Source organism: Salvelinus namaycush, chromosome 4 (genome assembly GCF_016432855.1).
Source record: "Salvelinus namaycush isolate Seneca chromosome 4, SaNama_1.0, whole genome shotgun sequence".
NCBI lineage: Eukaryota > Metazoa > Chordata > Actinopteri > Salmoniformes > Salmonidae > Salvelinus > Salvelinus namaycush.
Genome location: NC_052310.1, coordinates 3,113,517 through 3,131,284, shown reverse-complemented (window position 1 = coordinate 3,131,284; position 17,768 = coordinate 3,113,517). Strand labels below are relative to the sequence as shown.

Genomic DNA, 17,768 nt, shown 5'->3' with positions numbered 1-17,768 from the left:
GTCTCTGTCTCAACCAAGAGTCAAAGCTAAAGAATAGGACTAAATCCAATCAAATTTTATTTCAAGTGCATTTAAAGTTTGATTTGATTTTGTCCAAGCAGAAGATACATCTAATTCAAATGTAGTTATGTGGTTGTGTTGACAACCAAACACAATTCAATATTGGGGGCTTCCGAGTGGCGCAGCGGTCTAAGGCACTGCATCTCAGTGCTAGAGGCGTCGTTACAGACCTTGGTTCAATTCCAGGCTGTAACCGGCCGTGACCGGCCGTGATTGGGAGTCCCATAGAGCAGTGCACAATTGGCCCAGCTTCGTCCGGATTTGGCCGTCATTGTAAATAAGAATTTGTTCTTAACTGTTCTTAACGGACTATGTTAAATAAAAAAATATGTAATTGAAATATCCAGTTTGTCTTCAAAATAATAATTGATAACTTGGATTCATGTCTCCATCTCCATGGCAACAAAAGGTTGGTTTCCATCCAATTGGTGACAGATTTTCATGCAAATATTCTACATTTCCGATTAAAGAATTCGAATTTTCCCACCAGTGGTGTTTCCACCAAACTGATTTGTTGCGGATAAGTATCAGTGCGTGATGACATAGCGCACACAAAATGTACTTTTTCCGCTTCAATTTTCATGTACCGAATAAAAATCGATTGTTCAATGTGTTTCCATCACATTTTTAACTCTACCGATAGTTTTTGTCACAAACTGTTGCGTTAAATAACAAATGTGCCTACTCTGGTCTCTGCATGTGCGCTCTAGCCAACAGTTTACGTAGGCTAGTCCACTGCATAATGACGTTATTATGGATAATGGATATTTTTGTCAAGCATCGATCATCGTGTCGCCAGAATAAGACCCTCAATCTCTATTGGAAAGCAGCATCCCCGTGCACTTTCACCACCCTGGGAAGTTCATCATAACTTATTTCATCTATAGCCTAACTGAACACACCATATCATCGCGTGACTCCAAGTTTACCCGGATATAAAGGTTATTTTATCAATATTTGCGCATGAAGTCGTTTCCACCGCCATTTCACTCGTAATTAATATAGACTGAGGATTGGAAACATGGTTGCACACAGTGTAATGATGTGTGTGTGCTGAGGTATAGTGGACTGTCCAGCAGGACTGAGGAGAAGCGTTGGTGATTGGTTACCATGGTTATTCCAAGTCTTTATATTATTTAGCTACGGTATATTTTTTTGCCCAGAAAGTTTAGGATGTGCATATCACCTTTATTTGTTGATCCCGTTATCTCCTGTTGACTTCATGCTTGTTTTAAGTAATCTCATCACTTACATTTAATCAGTGTGAACTAATTAAGATCACATTGACTCCAATGTGTAGCTTTATAAGTGACAAATCATATCATGTCTCTGATTAGCCAATCATATATAACGTCTTTGAGACAGAGGTAGAATGACTAGATTGTATTTCTATATTTGACACATAGCGGTAGAATGAACATATTATATTTCTATATTTGAGACATAGATGTAGAATGACTAGATTACATTTCTATATTTGAGACAGAGGTAGAATGACTAGATTACATTTCTATATTTCAGACATAGAGGTAGAATGACTAGATTACATTTCTATATTTAAGACATAGATGTAGAATGAACAGATTACATTTCTATATTTCAGACATAGAGGTAGAATGACTAGATTACATTTCTATATTTCAGACATAGATGTAGAATGACTAGATTACATTTCTATATTTCAGACATAGATGTAGAATGAACAGATTACATTTCTATATTTGAGACATAGAGGTAGAATGACTAGATTGTATTTCTATATTTTATTGGTTTCAGGTATTCCGTAAAGTTGTATTTTATTCCATATGTACTATTTCAATCAATTATTTGTATTCATATTAGAAATTAATATTATATGCAGGGATGGAAAATAAGATAGCGCTTTTCAAACATCGCAAGGCACAGATTTTTGGGGCGAATTTTACCCGGGCTAATAGAAATCACAGTCTACTAGCCCGGCAGTCCAGTGACCAAAGTCCTGAAATTCCATCCCTAATGACATGTAACACAATATCTCAAACAAGCAAATGACTGAAACGAGATGATACCTTATTAACCCCCAAGGGGAAATGAGTTTGTCAACATCTTTATAAAATCCAATAATAAACCCATTCCAACATTGTGATAGATCACGTCTCTCTGCTGCCATCTGGTGTTTATTGAGAGTTATGCTCATGTTCCTGCTTGAAACAGTACCCCATTATCGCTACTCTCTGCTACGTCACAAAGGGCACCCTATTCCCTATATAGTGCACTAATTTTGACCAGAGCCCTATGCGCCCTGATGAAAAGTAATGCACTATATCTATTACCCTTGTTTGCAGTACAGACCTCATTGTGGAATACAGAGATACTGATACAATCAGTTACTCTGAGTCGCAGTTTAGTCATTAGTATCACTGCCAACAAGCACCTCATTTGGTCTAGATAAAGCCCACTGGGCACAGACTTCAGTTCAACGTCTAGTTTTGATAAAACATTTGGTTGAGTTTGTCATCTAACGTGAATTCAATTTGAAATCGACAAACAATCTCACCAAGTCATTGAATTTAGGTCAAAAGTTGGGTGAAAAAAAGACAAAAAGTTTTCCACATTGATTCATCGTCATCACATTTTATTATTTTGTTGAATTATTTTGTTGAAATGACATGGAGTTAAAACCTACATGAGGGTTTCTCTCCAGGAACAGGGTTGGAGTTAAAACCTACAGGAGGGTAGCTCTCCAGGGACAGGTGCCGGAGTGCCCTGGTCTAGAATCTACAATCTTTTGTGACAGAATATCAGATAGTAGACCTTTGGCAACAGAACAGTATGTCAAAATACTGCCTATGTGGAGAAGATGGATCTGTTTGTGTGTTGTGTACAGCAGTAGGCTGCAGGTGATGATAGGTGTGATGACGTGGACAGGTCTAGACTGGAAGGACAGACTATGGTGGGAGCCAAGGGAGTGGACCCACATTTATATAGTAAAAGGATAAACAATCAAATCACGGCACTATTTATTTGGACCGGCGGTTGTATAGTTTGCTTGTATGACATCAAAGCCATATTTACTATAATCATCACTACATTTAACAAAAGCCTCAATTATATCTTTATTGTTAAAACACTATTAACACAGTCTGATAAGTCAAATAAGATACTTAAATGATGTCATTACAGTACCATTGACTCTTGTATGGACTACATTTGAATGTGTGGTTGTTGCTGTTGTAACTAATGCCATCGTACTTCTGTTACCAATCAGAGATATTTTAATGTCAGCTCGAATAACAATTATTACAAGTGATGTGAAGCTTGGCGAATGAGTAAATATCCTGTCTTCCATTATATATCTAGTTATGGTCTTCAGATCAGCTTGTTAGAGTACCCCCTAGTGGACAAAAGGAGGTACTGTTCCAAACGCTACTCATTTACTAGCGGTTGCGTTCTGTCGTCCTCGTGTCGCAGGGCGGTCCATATTTTGTCCAGCACCTCCCTGTGAATAGAACCAGATCACAGAGCCAACGGTGAGAGAAATAATTCCTCTGCTAATAATTTAGGTCAACCTTTATTTAGTCATATAATTTGCCAAGAGAGACCAGGGCCCGTATCCACAACACGTTATCGATTAGGAGTGCTGATCTAGCATCAGCTTCGACTTTCAGATCATCATGGAAAAAATATTGTATGGGCAGATCCTAGATCTGCACTCCTACTATGAGACACGTTGTGGCTACAAGACCTGGACCATGCCAGCAATAGGTATGTGTACTGTATATTCAGGGCAGATCTAACAGTATGGTTCTGGGTTAGTGGTTCTGGGTTAGGGGTTAAGGTTTAGGGGTTCTGAGTTATGGGTTAAGGGTTAAGGTTTAGGGGTCAGGGGTTAAGGGTTATGGGTTCTGGGTTATGTGTTAAGGGATAGGGGTTAAGGGTTAGGGATTCTGGGTTTAGGGGTTAATGTTAGGGGTTAAGGGTTAGGGGTTAAGGGATTAAGGGTTAGGGGTTAAGGGTTAGGGGTTAAGGATTAGGGGTTAAGGGTTAGGGGTTAAGGGTTAGGGGTTAAGGGTTAGGGGTTAAGGATTAGGGATTAGGGGTTAAGGATTAGGGGTTAAGGGTTAGGGGTTAAGGGTTAGGGATTAAGGTTTAGAGGTTAGGGGTTAAGTGTTCTGGGTTAAGGTTTAGGGGTTAAGGGTTAGGGGTTAAGAGTTAAGTGTTCTGGGTTAAGGGTTAGGGGTTAAGGGGTAAGGGTTAGGGGGTAAGGGTTAGGGGTTAAGGGTTAAGTGTTCTGGGTTAAGGTTTAGGGGTTAAGGGTTAGGGGTTAAGAGTTAAGTGTTCTGGGTTAAGGGTTAGGGGTAAGGGGTTAAGGGTCAGGGGTTAAGGGTCAGGGGTTAAGGGTCAGGGGTTAATGTTAAGGGTTAGGGGTTAATGTTAAGGGTCAGGGGTAAGGGGTTAACCCCTTAACCCTTAACCCCTAACATTAACCCCTTAACCCCTAACATTAACCCCTAACCCTTAACCCCTAACATTAACCCCTAACCCTTAACCCCTAACATTAAGGGTTAATGTTAGGGGTTAAGTGTCAGGGGTTAATGTTAGGGGTTAGGGGTTAAGGGTTAATGTTAGGGGTTAAGGGTCAGGGGTAAGGGGTTAAGGGTCAGGGGTAAGGGGTTTAGGGGTTAAGGGTTAGGGGTTAAGGGTTAGGGATTAAGGTTTAGAGGTTAGGGGTTAAGTGTTCTGGGTTAAGGTTTAGGGGTTAAGGGTTAGGGGTTAAGAGTTAAGTGTTCTGGGTTAAGGGTTAGGGGTTAAGGGGTAAGGGTTAGGGGGTAAGGGTTAGGGGTTAAGGGTTAAGTGTTCTGGGTTAAGGTTTAGGGGTTAAGGGTTAGGGGTTAAGAGTTAAGTGTTCTGGGTTAAGGGTAAGGGGTTAACCCCTTAACCCTTAACCCCTAACCCTTAACCCCTAACCCTCAACCCTTAACCCCTTACCCCTGACCCCTTACCCCTGACCCTTAACCCCTAACATTAACCCTTAACCCCTAACCCCTAACATTAACCCCTTACCCCTAACCCCTGACACTTAACCCCTAACATTAACCCTTAATGTTAGGGGTTAAGGGTTAGGGGTTAATGTTAGGGGTTAAGGGTTAGGGGTTAATGTTAGGGGTTAAGGGGTTAATGTTAGGGGTTAAGGGTTAAGCCCTTACCCCTGACCCTTAACATTAACCCCTAACCCTTAACATTAACCCCTGACCCTTAACCCCTGACCCTTAACCCCTGACCCTTAATGGTTAAGGGGTTAAGGGTTAATGTTAGGGGTTAAGGGTTAATGTTAAGGGTCAGGGGTTAACCCCTTAACCCTTAACATTAACCCCTAACATTAACCCCTAACATTAACCCCTAACATTAACCCCTAACATTAAGGGTTAATGTTAGGGGTTCTGGGTTAGGGGTAAGGGGTTAAGGGTTAATGTTAGGGGTTAAGGGTTAATGTTAGGGGTTAAGGGTCAGGGGTAAGGGGTTAAGGGTTAGGGGTTAATGTTAGGGGTTAAGGGTTAAGGGTTAGGGGTTAGGGGTTAAGGGTTAAGGGTTAGGGGTTAAGGGTTAAGGGTTAAGGGGTTAACCCCTAACCCTTAACATTAACCCTTAACCCCTAACATTAACCCTTAACCCCTTACCCCTAACCCTTAACATTAACCCTTAACCCCTGACCCTTAACCCCTAACCCTTAATGTTAGGGGTTAGGGGTTAATGTTAAGTTTCAACAGGCTGAATCCAACACAATAACATTATTAACATTTCTGAATCAATGATGATGATGAGGAGGATGATGAGGATGATGAGGATGATGATGAGGAGGATGATGAGGATGATGATGATGAGGATGATGATGATGATGAGGATGATGAGGATGATGATGAGGATGATGATGAGGAGGATGATGAGGATGAGGAGGATGGTGATGAGGAGGAGGAGGATGAGGAGGATGATGAGGAGGATGAGGAGGATGAGGATGATGAGGAGGATGATGAGGAGGATGATGAGGAGGATGATGAGGATGAGGAGGATGAGGATGATGAGGAGGATGATGAGGAGGATGATGAGGATGAGGAGGATGATGAGGATGAGGAGGATGATGATGAGGATGAGGAGGATGATGAGGATGATGAGGAGGAGGATGATGAGGAGGAGGAGGAGGATGATGAGGATGATGAGGATGAGGAGGATGATGAGGAGGATGATGATGATGAGGATGATGATGATGATGAGGAGGATGATGAGGATGATGATGATGAGGATGATGATGATGAGGATGATGAGGATGAGGAGGATGGGGAACAATCCATCACTATCTTAACTGTCCCAATTGGGACATTGTGTTGTACCCCCCAAAAAACAGTGTCAACCATACAACAGATTTACACATAAGATACATAGTGAGATTGGTTACAGTCTTAAAATGAAGATACGTACGCTTTCACATCCTCGCTTGTTCTCACTCTGTTCAGGATCATGTTGAGGTTGCTTTCCAGATCCTTCAAGACACAGTGAGACCAATGAGTATAGAAAATGCATTGTATATTCAACACAATTTAAATCAAATGTATTTTATTTACAGAAACCCATCCTAAAACCTCAAAGAGCAAGCAATGCAGAGGCAGAAGCACAGTGGCTAGGAAAAACTCACTAGAAACCTAAAGAGGAACCAGGCCTGAGGGGGGGAACCAGATCTGAGGGGTGGAACCAGGCCTGAAGGGGTGGAACCAGGCCTGAGGGGTGGAACCAGGCCTGAGGGGGTGGAACCAGGCTTGAGGGGGTGGAACCAGGCTTGAGGGGGTGGAACCAGGCCTGAGGGGGTGTAACCAGGCCTGAGGGGTGGAACCAGGCTTGAGGGGGTGGAACCAGGCCTGAGGGGGTGGAACCAGGCCTGAGGGGGGTGGAACCAGGCCTGAGGGGGGTGGAACCAGGCCTGAGGGGGGTGGAACCAGGCCTGAGGGGTGTAACCAGGCCTGAGGGGTGTAACCAGGCCTGAGGGGGTGTAACCAGGCCTGAGGGGGTGGAACCAGGCCTGAGGGGTGGAACCAGGCTTGAGGGGGTGGAACCAGGCTTGAGGGGGTGGAACCAGGCCTGAGGGGTGGAACCAGGCCTGAGGGGGTGGAACCAGGCTTGAGGGGGTGTAACCAGGCCTGAGGGGTGGAACCAGGCTTGAGGGGTGGAACCAGGCCTGAGGGGGTGGAACCAGGCTTGAGAGGGTGTAACCAGGCCTGAGGTGTGTAACCAGGCTTGAGGGGGTGTAACCAGGCTTGAGGGGGTGTAACCAGGCCTGAGGGGGTGTAACCAGGCCTGAGGGGGTGTAACCAGGCCTGAGGGGGTGGAACCAGGCCTGAGAGGGTGGAACCAGGCCTGAGGGGTGGAACCAGGCCTGAGGGGGGTGGAACCAGGCCTGAGGGGGGTAACCAGGCCTGAGGGGTGGAACCAGGCCTGAGGGGGTGGAACCAGGCCTGAGGGGGTGGAACCAGGCCTGAGGGGGTGGAACCAGGCCTGACGGGGTGGAACCAGGCCTGAGGGGGGGAACCAGGCATGAGGGGTGGCCAGTGTATTGTAGTGTAGTGTATTGTAGTTTATTGTAGTGTAGTGTAGTTTATTGTAGTGTAGTTTATTGTAGTGTAGTGTAGTTTATTGTAGTGTATTGTAGTTTATTGTAGTGTAGTGTAGTGTATTGTAGTGTAGTGTATTGTAGTTTATTGTAGTGTAGTGTAGTGTATTGTAGTGTAGTGTATTGTAGTGTAGTGTAGTGTATTGTAGTGTAGTTTATTGTAGTGTATTGTAGTGTAGTGTATTGTAGTTTATTGTAGTATAGTGTAGTGTAGTGTATTGTAGTGTAGTGTATTGTAGTGTAGTTTATTGTAGTGTATTGTAGTGTAGTGTAGTTTATTGTAGTGTATTGTAGTGTAGTGTAGTTTATTGTAGTGTATTGTATTGTAGTGTAGTGTAGTTTATTGTAGTTTATTGTAGTGTATTGTAGTGTATTGTAGTGTAGTGTAGTGTAGTTTATTGTAGTGTAGTGTATTGTAGTGTAGTTTAGTGTAGTGTATTGTAGTGTAGTTTAGTGTATTGTAGTGTATTGTAGTGTAGTGTAGTTTAGTGTATTGAAATATATTGGTACATTATCATCTCTGACTATTGGTCCACCTACACAGAGTACATATACCACACACAGTACAGTACATATAGCACACACAGTACAGTACATACAGCACAGTACATATAGCACACACAGTACAGTACATACAGCACACACAGTACAGTACATACAGCACACACAGTACAGTACATACAGTACAGTACATATAGCACACACAGCACAGTACATATAGCACACACAGTACAGTACATATAGCACACACAGTACAGTACATATAGCACACACAGTACAGTACATACAGTACATACAGCACAGTACATATAGCACACACAGTACAGTACATATAGCACACACAGTACAGTACATACAGCACACACAGTACAGTACATACAGTACAGTACATATAGCACACACAGTACAGTACATATAGCACACACAGTACAGTACATACAGCACACACAGTACAGTACATACAGCACACACAGTACAGTACATACAGCACAGTACATATAGCACACACAGCACAGTACATATAGCACACACAGTACAGTACATATAGCACACACAGTACAGTACATACAGCACATACAGCACAGTACATATAGCACACACAGTACATATAGCACATACAGCACAGTACATATAGCACACACAGTACATATAGCACATACAGCACAGTACATATAGCACACACAGTACATATAGCACATACAGCACAGTACATATAGCACACACAGTACAGTACATATAGCACCTACAGTACATATAGCACACACAGTACAGTACATACCACACACACAGTACAGTACATATAGCACACACAGTACATATAGCACACACAGTACATATAGCACACACAGTACAGTACATACAGCACAGTACATACAGTCAAGGAAAAATATGATAATATTTCAACTGGGTCAAAGTACTAAACGGCTTGCCTTGTTGGTGCTTCTGAAGCGTTCATTTGAGGCCAGTAGTCTCATGATCTCTCCCTGCAGGAGATAACACACACACACACACACACACACACACACACACACACACACACACACACACACACACACACACACATACCACACACACACACACACCACACACACACACACGCACACGCACACACACACACACACACACACACACACACACACACACACACACACACACACACACACACACACACACACAGTACTCCAGTGAACTGCCCTACGATAAAGGGAGTCAGTCTGTACATTACCGATGATAAGCTGTTTGTAAAGGGCATGCAGGTCATAACATACGTGGAGAGCAAAGCAGGACATCAGTCTACCCAACGTGTGTGTGTTTTTGTGAACGTGAGTCATAGATATACAGTGGGGCAAAAAAGTATTTAGTCAGCCACCAATTGTGCAAGTTCTCCCACTTAAAAAGATGAGAGAGGCCTGTAATTTTCATCATAGGTACACTTCAACTATGACAGACAAAATAAGAAAAAAAATCCAGAAAATCACATTGTAGGATTTTTAATGAATTTATTTGCAAATTATGGTGTAAAATAAGTATTTGGTCAATAACAAAAGTGTATCTCAATACTTTGTTATATACCCTTTGTTGGCAATGACAGAGGTCAAACGTTTTCTGTAAGTCTTCACAAGGTTTTCACACACTGTTGCTGGTATTTTGGCCCATTCCTCCATGCAGATCTCCTCTAGAGCAGTGATGTTTTGGGGCTGTTGCTGGGCAACACGGACTTTCAACTCCCTCCAAAGATTTTCTATGGGGTTGAGATCTGGAGACTGGCTAGGCCACTCCAGGACCTTGAAATGCTTCTTACGAAGCCACTCCTTCGTTGCCCGGGCGGTGTGTTTGGGATCATTGTCATGCTGAAAGACCCAGCCACGTTTCTTCTTCAATGCCCTTGCTGATGGAAGGTTTTCACTCAAAATCTCACGATACATGGCCCCATTCATTCTTTCCTTTACACGGATCAGTCGTCCTGGTCCCTTTGCAGAAAAACAGCCCCAAAGCATGATGTTTCCACCCCCATGCTTCACAGTAGGTATGGTGTTCTTTGGATGCAACTCAGAGTTTTTTACCAAAAAGTTATATTTTGGTTTCATCTGACCATATGACATTCTCCCAATCTTCTTCTGGATCATCCAAATGCTCTCTAGCAAACTTCAGACGGGCCTGGACATGTACTGGCTTAAGCAGGGGGACACGTCTGGCACTGCAGGATTTGAGTCCCTGGCGGCGTAGTGTGTTACTGATGGTAGGCTTTGTTACTTTGGTCCCAGCTCTCTGCAGGTCATTCACTAGGTCCCCCCGTGTGGTTCTGGGGTTTTTGCTCACCGTTCTTGTGATCATTTTGACCCCACGGGGTGAGATCTTGCGTGGAGCCCCAGATCGAGGGAGATTATCAGTGGTCTTGTATGTCTTCCATTTCCTAATAATTGCTCCCACAGTTGATTTCTTCAAACCAAGCTGCTTACCTATTGCAGATTCAGTCTTCCCAGCCTGGTGCAGGTCTACAATTTTGTTTCTGGTGTCCTTTGACAGCTCTTTGGTCTTGGCCATAGTGGAGTTTGGAGTGTGACTGTTTGAGGTTGTGGACAGGTGTCTTTTATACTGATAACAAGTTCAAACAGGTGCCATTAATACAGGTAACGAGTGGAGGACAGAGGAGCCTCTTAAAGAAGTTACAGGTCTGTGAGAGCCAGAAATCTTGCTTGTTTGTAGGTGACCAAATACTTATTTTCCACCATAATTTGCAAATAAATTAATTAAAAATCCTACAATGTGATTTTCTGGATTTTTTTTCTTCTCATTTTGTCTGTCATAGTGGAAGTGTACCTATGATGAAAATTACAGGCCTCTCATCTTTTTAAGTGGGAGAACTTGCACAATTGGTGGCTGACTAAATACTTTTTTGCCCCACTGTATGTCATTCTACCGTGTGAGTAAATGTGTATGCTGCTTTAATTGGGCAGGGAGGGCTGACTGGATAAGAGATGTCAATCTCTGGGCACATTAAATAACTTTGAAAATACGTTGACAGTAGTATTTTACCCACTTCACCCAACATGGAACTATAACAACTATATGCCTATGTTAAGCCACTAGGAGCTTCCCCAGTTGGATATCCCTATTGGTGCTGTGGTTAATACCTCGTCTGGTGCTCCCCCAGTTGGATATCCCTATTGGAGCTGTGGTTAATACCTCGTCTGGTGCTCCCCCAGTTGGATATCCCTATTGGAGCTGTGGTTAACACCTCGCCTGGTGCTCCTCCAGTTGGATATCCCTATTGGTGCTGTGGTTAATACCTCGTCTGGTGCTCCTCCAGTTGGATATCCCTATTGGTGCTGTGGTTAATACCTCGTCTGGTCCTCCCCCAGTTGGATATCCCTATTACAGCTGTGGTTAATACCTCGTCTGGTGCTCCTCCAGTTGGATATCCCTATTGGTTAATACCTCGTCTGGTGCTTCCCCAGTTGGATATCCCTATTGGTGCTGTGGTTAACACCTCGTCTGGTGCTCCCCCAGTTGGATATCCCTATTGGTGCTGTGGTTAATACCTCGTCTGGTGCTCCCCCAGTTGGATATCCCTATTGGCGCTGTGGTTAATACCTCGTCTGGTCCTCCCCCAGTTGGATATCCCTATTGGTGCTCTAGTTAAATACCTCGTCTGGTGCTCCCCCAGTTGGATATCCCTATTGGTTAATACCTCGTCTGGTGCTCCTCCAGTTGGATATCCCTATTGGAGCTGTGGTTAATACCTCATCTGGTGCTCCTCCAGTTGGATATCCCTATTGGTGCTCTAGTTAAATACCTCGTCTGGTGCTCCCCCAGTTGGATATCCCTATTGGAGCTGTGGTTAATACCTCGTCTGGTGCTCCCCCAGTTGGATATCCCTATTACAGCTGTGGTTAATACCTCATCTGGTGCTCCTCCAGTTGGATATCCCTATTGGAGCTGTGGTTAATACCTCGTCTGGTGCTCCCCCAGTTGGATATCCCTATTGGTTAATACCTCGTCTGGTGCTCCTCCAGTTGGATATCCCTATTGGAGCTGTGGTTAATACCTCGTCTGGTGCTCCCCCAGTTGGATATCCCTATTGGTGCTCTAGTTAAATACCTCGTCTGGTGCTCCCCCAGTTGGATATCCCTATTGGTGCTCTAGTTAAATACCTCGTCTGGTGCTCCCCCAGTTGGATATCCCTATTGGTTAATACCTCGTCTGGTGCTCCTCCAGTTGGATATCCCTATTGGAGCTGTGGTTAATACCTCGTCTGGTGCTCCCCCAGTTGGATATCCCTATTGGAGCTGTGGTTAATACCTCGTCTGGTGCTCCCCCAGTTGGATATCTCTATTGGTTAATACCTCGTCTGGTGCTCCTCCAGTTGGATATCCCTATTGGTTAATACCTCGTCTGGTGCTCCCCCAGTTGGATATCCCTATTGGAGCTGTGGTTAATACCTCGTCCGGTGCTCCCCCAGTTGGATATCCCTATTGGTGCTGTGGTTAACACCTCATCCGGTGCTCCCCCAGTTGGATATCCCTATTGGTGCTGTGGTTAATACCTCGTCTGGTGCTTCCCCAGTTGGATATCCCTATTGGAGCTGTGGTTAATACCTCGTCTGGTGCTTCCCCAGTTGGATATCCCTATTGGTTAATACCTCGTCCGGTGCTCCCCCAGTTGGATATCCCTATTGGAGCTGTGGTTAATACCTCGTCTGGTGCTTCCCCAGTTGGATATCCCTATTGGTTAATACCTCGTCTGGTGCTCCCCCAGTTGGATATCCCTATTGGCGCTGTGGTTAAATACCTCATCTGGGCCTGGACTTTGCTGCATATCTCTTAAGACTAGTCTCTGATTTGTGTATGTACCTTAGAGTCTCTGATGCATCTCTCTGTAGCTCCTGTGGTGATGATGGACACCATCTTCTCCTTGAGTTCCTTCTGCAGCAGCTGGACCTCCTCCCACACGATCCACACCTGATAATACATACATATAGTACATACAGTACATAGTACATACAGCACATAGTACATACAGTACATACAGTACAGTACCTACAGTACATAGTACATACAGCACATACAGTACATACAGTGCAGTACATATAGTACATACAGTACAGTACGTACAAAACATACAGTACATACAGTACATACGGTACATACAGTACAGTACAGTACATACAGTACGTACAGTACAGTACATACAGAACAGTACGTACAGTACAGTACAGTACATACAGTATGGTACATACAGAACAGTACACACAGTACAGTACATACAGAACAGTACACACAGTACAGTACATACAGTACAGTACATACAGAACAGTACACACAGTACAGTACATACAGTACAGTACATACAGAACAGTACACACAGTACAGTACATACAGTATGTACAGTACATACAGTACATACAGAACAGTACACACAGTACAGTACATGCAGAACAGTACATACAGTACATACAGAACAGTACATACAGTACGTACAGTACAGTACATACAGAACAGTACACGCAGTACAGTACATACAGTACGTACAGTACAGTACATACAGTACAGTACAAACGGTACATACAGTACAGTACATACAGTACACTACATACAGTGATCCACACCTGATAATACATGCCATGTAGCAGACGCTTCTATCCAAACTGGTTGACAGTCATGCATAAATGTTTTCCGTATGGGTGGTCCTGAGAATCGAACTCACTATCCTGGCGTTGCAAGCACAATACTATATTACTGAGCTACAGAGTACCACTACAGCCCTGTGTGTAGACTGAGTTACAGAGCACCACTACAGCCCTGTGTGTAGACTGAGTTACAGAGTACCACTACAGCCCTGTGTGTAGACTGAGTTACAGAGCACCACTACAGCCCTGTGTGTAGACTGAGCTACAGAGGACCACTACAGCCCTGTGTGTAGACTGAGTTACAGAGCACCACTACAGCCCTGTGTGTAGACTGAGTTACAGAGTACCACTACAGCCCTGTGTGTAGACTGAGTTACAGAGCACCACTACAGCCCTGTGTGTAGACTGAGTTACAGAGGACCACTACAGCCCTGTGTGTAGACTGAGCTACAGAGGACCACTACAGCCCTGTGTGTAGACTGAGCTACAGAGGACCACTACAGCCCTGTGTGTAGACTGAGCTACAGAGGACCACTACAGCCCTGTGTGTAGACTGAGCTACAGAGGACCATTACAGCCCTGTGTGTAGACTGAGCTACAGAGGACCACTACAGCCTTGTGTGTAGACTGAGCTACAGAGGACCACTACAGCCCTGTGTGTAGACTGAGCTACAGAGGACCACTACAGCCCTGTGTGTAGACTGAGCTACAGAGGACCACTACAGCCCTGTGTGTAGACTGAGCTACAGAGGACCAATACAGCCCTGTGTGTAGACTGAGCTACAGAGGACCACTACAGCCCTGTGTGTAGACTGAGCTACAGAGGACCACTACAGCCCTGTGTGTAGACTGAGCTACAGAGGACCAATACAGCCCTGTGTGTAGACTGAGCTACAGAGGACCACTACAGCCCTGTGTGTAGACTGAGCTACAGAGGACCAATACAGCCCTGTGTGTAGACTGAGCTACAGAGGACCACTACAGCCCTGTGTGTAGACTGAGCTACAGAGGACCACTACAGCCCTGTGTGTAGACTGAGCTACAGAGGACCATTACAGCCCTGTGTGTAGACTGAGCTACAGAGTACCACTACAGCCCTGTGTGTAGACTGAGCAACAGAGGACCACTACAGCCCTGTGTGTAGACTGAGCTACAGAGGACCACTACAGCCCTGTGTGTAGACTGAGATACAGAGGACCACTACAGCCCTGTGTGTAGACTGAGCTACAGAGGACCACTACAGCCCTGTGTGTAGACTGAGCTACAGAGGACCTGATAGTTAACAGAACCGTGGCCTAGTGGTAACGCTCCCCAGAGGACCTGATAGTTAACAGAACCGTGGCCTAGTGGTAACGCTCCCCAGAGGACCTGATAGTTAACAGAACCGTGGCCTAGTGGTAACGCTCCCCAGAGGACCTGATAGTTAACAGAACCGTGGCCTAGTGGTAACGCTCCCCACTCTCAACACACATGCCACTCCCCACCGTCTCTCCATCGCTCCCCACCTGTCATTTGTTATCTGTCGAAATTGAACTTAACATTTATGTAAAAAAAAAAATATATATAAAAAAAAACAATAACAAAAAAAGTATATATATATATTATGTATGTTATATTCCATACCTGACTTCTCTTAGGCTGGACACGATCTATAAAGGAGACCGCCCCTTCACCTGTGTTCATCAGACCTGGCAGGGTGGCCTCCTTACGGAGCCCTGGCATCAATCAATCAACCAACGAATCAATAAATTCCAATACATCAAACAAACCAAATCAATCAAACCAATTCATTATTAATCAAGCAAGCCATTCAATCAATCAATCAACAATAATAAAAAACACAGCAATACATCAACTAAACAATCAATCAATCAATCAACCTTTATCCTCTGGGATCTCCATGACTCTGTCACGTGCCTTCTGAAACTGATTCCTGACTCTGGGGAAACAGAGAATACAATCAAATTAAAATGAAGGCAAGTCCAATTTTTGTCAAAGTGCATTATCACACAAGTTCTCAATATACTTTACAAAGGAAATCAATACATTTCAAAACTACGAATTCAATACAAGTTTTTGGAATAAAAGTTTTTTGTATTCTATGTTTTGAACAAAAGCAAAGTATTTGTATAACATCACCGTTGACCACCACTACTGGAGCTAGATTCAACCCACAGCGCGGAAGATCCGCGTTCTAGAGGGATAGATATTTAAAATACATTTTCACGCATTCAAGTAGACTGGGGAAAAAGAGAAAATCTGATAGTGTTAACTAAAGGGGGGGGGGGGAGTTGAGTGAAGTTCAATCTAGTGGTTCTCTGCACGGGCTGATATTTCTTCTGCCCGGCAGTACCGGGGGAGCTGCACGCCTGCACACGCAGTTTAGAGGGACCATTGGTAGGAAGCATAAGTTTTTACTGACCAAAGTAACAACACAGTGTGGTCAAAGACTTAGTAACTTAGTTGTATTCATGATCTAGTTACCTATAACTACAAACATAGTTACAGTATTTTTTTTATTTTTTTTTTACATATTTATTAACTTATTTCTGGATACTTTCTAAACTACCCACAATGCACTATTTCTCAAAGTCATACGGACAATCTACTCTGCGTTAACTTTCACAAGCTGGCTAACGTTAGCCACTAGCCATGCAGACAGAATGTTGGCAGTGGTGAACTACAATCTGTCAATCACGAGCAGAGGTATGACGTAAACAACCAATCAGATTCCCCACACGTGGGGGCCGTATGATCTCCATGAAGTAGGCTACCAGAGTTTTTCAACCTTGTCTCAGTACTAGTGCGCTACAGTAGCTGACTCACTGTGCCGTTGTGATCATCTCCATCTGCCTGGAGCCTTCCTCCAATCACCCTCTTAATGTTGGCTCTTCTCCTCGTCTCCTCCTATACCCTGAACCCCCTCTGTCTTAATGTTGACTCGTCTCCTCGTCTCCTCCTATACCCTGAACCCCCTCTGTCTTAATGTTGACTCTTCTCCTCGTCTCCTCCTATACCCTGAACCCCCCGTCTTAATGTTGACTCTTCTCCTCGGCTCCTCCTATACCCTGAACCCCCTCTGTCTTAATGTTGACTCTTCTCCTCGTCTCCTCCTATACCCTGAACCCCCCCTGTCTTAATGTTGACTCTTCTCCTCGGCTCCTCCTATACCCTGAACCCTCTGTCTTAATGTTGGCTCTTCTCCTCGTCTCCTCCTATACCCTGAACCCCCCCTGTCTTAATGTTGACTCTCCTCATCTCCTCCTATACCCTGAACCCCCTCTGTCTTAATGTTGACTCTTCTCCTCGTCTCCTCCTATACCCTGAACCCCCTCTGTCTTAATGTTGACTCTCCTCATCTCCTCCTATACCCTGAACCCCCTCTGTCTTAATGTTGACTCTTCTCCTCCTATACCCTGAACCCCCTCTGTCTTATTGTTGACTCTCCTCGTCTCCTCCTATACCCTGAACCCTCTGTCTTAATGTTGGCTCTTCTCCTCGTCTCCTCCTATACCCTGAACCCCCTCTGTCTTAATGTTGACTCTTCTCCTCGTCTCCTCCTATACCCTGAACCCCCTCTGTCTTAATGTTGACTCTCCTCGTCTCCTCCTATACCCTGAACCCCTCTGTCTTAATGTTGGCTCTTCTCCTCGTCTCCTCCTATACCCTGAACCCCCTCTGTCTTAATGTTGACTCTTCTCCTCGTCTCCTCCTATACCCTGAACCCCCTCTGTCTTAATGTTGACTCTTCTCCTCGTCTCCTCCTATACCCTGAACCCCCTCTGTCTTAATGTTGACTCTCCTCGTCTCCTCGCCTCTGAAGCTTCTCTCTCCTTGGCCCTTCTTTGGTAGCTAACTCAGCCGTCAATCGGTAAGTCTCCGCTCTCTCTACTTTATATCTGCTGTCTTGTTGTTGTTGTTATGTTCTGTGGGTTCCTGCCT

The 17,768-nt window shown here is 44.4% G+C and overlaps 1 long non-coding RNA gene across 1 annotated transcript; it reads right to left on the bottom strand.

The window, feature by feature from the left end:
- Positions 1 to 13,062: 13,062 nt before the first annotated feature.
- LOC120046036 lies at positions 13,063 to 15,767 on the bottom strand. Its single transcript, XR_005476764.1, has 3 exons — positions 15,707 to 15,767; positions 15,450 to 15,541; positions 13,063 to 13,158 (listed from the first exon to the last, which is right to left on the bottom strand). It is a non-coding gene; the product is annotated as an uncharacterized LOC120046036 (long non-coding RNA).
- Positions 15,768 to 17,768: the final 2,001 nt, after the last annotated feature.